Raw genomic sequence first — 2,973 nt, 5'->3', positions numbered from 1 at the left:
TTAGATTTAAAAATATTACATTTGGAATAAGAGCATACATCATTGTGTACAGACTAGTGTTTATTCAGTCACAAATGTATCAACAGAGCCATTGTCAATTGCTGTTATAAAATCACTCAACAGTGACAAACAGAGATTTGTTTGCCAAGCAATACTGTAATTTATGTCTGTAGCTATAGAGAGAAGCAAATGCCCAAAAGGCACAAAATAGTTCCTGCAGAGCCATTGAGAATTATTCCTGGTGCCATGGTAATACTCATACTTCAATGTTCAATAGCAAGTAGTGATGTGCACCGGACATTTTTCGGGTTTTGTGTTTTGGTTTTGGATTCGGTTCCACGGCCGTGTTTTGGATTCGGACGCGTTTTTGCAAAACCTCCCTGAATTTTTTTTTGTCGGATTCGGGTGTGTTTTGGATTCGGGTGTTTTTTACAAAACCCCCTCAAAAACAGCTTAAATCATAGAATTTGGGGGTCATTTTGATCCCATAGTATTATTAACCTCAATAACCATAATTTCCACTCATTTTCAGTCTATTCTGAACACCTCACACCTTACAATATTATTTTTAATCCTAAAATTTGCACCGAGGTCGCTGGATGACTAAGCTAAGCGACCCAAGTGGCCGACACAAACACCAGGCCCATCTAGGAGTGGCACTGCAGTGTCAGACAGGATGGCACTTCAAAAAAATAGTCCCCAAACAGCACATGATGCAAAGAAATAAAGAGGCGCAATGAGGTAGCTGTGTGACTAAGCTAAGCGACCCAAGTGGCCGACACAAACACCTGGCCCATCTAGGAGTGGCACTGCAGTTTTCTAGCGAGAGGATGAGTGCTTCCATCCTCATGTGAAGCTGAACCACTAGCCATGAACATAGGCCAGGGCCTCAGCCGTTCCTTGCCACTCCGTGTCGTAAATGGCATATTGGCAAGTTTACGCTTCTCCTCAGACGCTTTTAATTTAGATTTTTGGGTCATTTTACTAAACTTTAGTGTTTTGGATTTTACATGTTTTCTACTATGACATTGGGCATCGGCCTTGGCAGACGACGTTGATGGCATTTCATCGTCTCGGCCATGACTAATGGCAGCAGCTTCAGCATGAGGTGGAAGTGGATCTTCATCTTTCCCTATTTTACCCTCCACATTTTTGTTCTCCATTTTTTAATGTGTGGAATTATATGCCAGTGTCAATAGCAATGGCCTACTACTATTTATACTGTGCAAAACTGAAATGCACCACAGGTATGGATGGATAGTATACTTGACGACACAGAGGTAGGTAGAGCAGTGGCCTACTGTACCGTACTGCTATATATTATATACTGGTGGTCAGCAAACTGTGCAAAACTGAAATGCACCACAGGTATGGATGGATAGTATATATATTGGTAGATGCTCAATTAGCTTAGTGATATCATTCAGGTGCTCGAATGGAAGGGGTATTTCTAAGCAAGAAAAAAAGCCATTTGTTTCCCCCAGCACCCTGAATGATAACCGTGACCAGATTTAAATTGTGAGAGGCAGAGAGGTTCCTGCATTAGGAGGAGGTGCAGGCCCTGACATGCCACATGGAGCATTATGGGAATGCTCCAAGGTAGGTAGCTCTTAGCTTAGACATATTGTAGTAAGGAGCCATTATCATGTGGCTCCTTGCTGGTTAATCTTAGACCCAGATTGGGGTAATGGAGGTGTGAGGTGTGGTGCCTCTGGACTGGCTGAGCTGGATGGCCTTAGTGTGGCATACCCTTACATTCTATTAACACTTTTCACTTATTAATTTTTTAACACTATTTCTCTATTTTAATTACACTTCATTTTTGTATCACTTTCTCTATAGCTTCGGCTTCCTAAATACTAATTTATTAACACTATAGTTTTTTCACTGGTATGCTACGCTGGGCTTTCTGGCTTATGCTGGGGTTTTGGGGTGCCACACCCTGCACCTAGATAAAGCGCTAGGGACCCCAAATATACAGAGACGCCTTGATGCGGCTTTGGGGCTTATTCACACATTTGTGCAAATATGTGTAACGAAGATCTCTGAATTCTATTATTATGTGGAATTTAAATCTGGTTACGGTTATCATTCAGGGTGCTGGGGGAAACAAATGGCTTTTTTTCTTGCTTAGAAATACCCCTCCCTTTCGAGCACCTGAATGATATCACTAAGCTAATTGAGCATCTACCAATATATATGTTTGTTGTGAGAGGCAGAGAGGTTCCTGCATTAGGAGGAGGTGCAGGCCCTGACATGCCACATGGAGCATTATGGGGTTGCTCCAAGGTAGGTAGCTCTTAGCTTAGACATATTGTAGTAAGGAGCCATTATCATGTGGCTCCTTGCTGGTTAATCTTAGACCCAGATTGGGGTAATGGAGGTGTGAGGTGTGGTGCCTCTGGACTGGCTGAGCTGGATGGCCTTAGTGTGGCATACCCTTACATTCTATTAACACTTTTCACTTATTAATTTTTTAACACTATTTCTCTATTTTAATTGCATTTCATTTTTGTATCACTTTCTCTATAGCTTCGGCTTCCTAAATACTAATTTATTAACACTATAGTTTTTTCACTGGTATGCTACGCTGGGCTTTCTGGCTTATGCTGGTGTTTTGGGGTGCCACACCCTGCACCTAGATAAAGCGCTAGGGACCCCAAATACACAGAGACGCCTTGATGCGGCTTTGGGGCTTATTCACACATTTGCGCAAATATGTGTAACGAAGATCTCTGAATTCTATTATTATGTGGAATTTAAATCTGGTTACGGTTATCATTCAGGGTGCTGGGGGAAACAAATGGCATTTTTTCATGGATGGATAGTATACTTGATGACACAGAGGTAGGTAGAGCAGTGGCCTACTGTACCATACTGCTATATATTATATACTGGTGGTCAGCAAACTGTGCAAAACTGAAATGCACCACAGGTATGGATGGATAGTATACTTGACGACACAGAGGTAGG

The sequence above is a fragment of the Pseudophryne corroboree genome, chromosome 5, assembly GCF_028390025.1.
Source record: "Pseudophryne corroboree isolate aPseCor3 chromosome 5, aPseCor3.hap2, whole genome shotgun sequence".
Taxonomy (NCBI): domain Eukaryota; kingdom Metazoa; phylum Chordata; class Amphibia; order Anura; family Myobatrachidae; genus Pseudophryne; species Pseudophryne corroboree.
The sequence above is the reverse complement of the archived record's forward strand: the minus strand, read 5'-3'. Positions refer to the sequence as shown.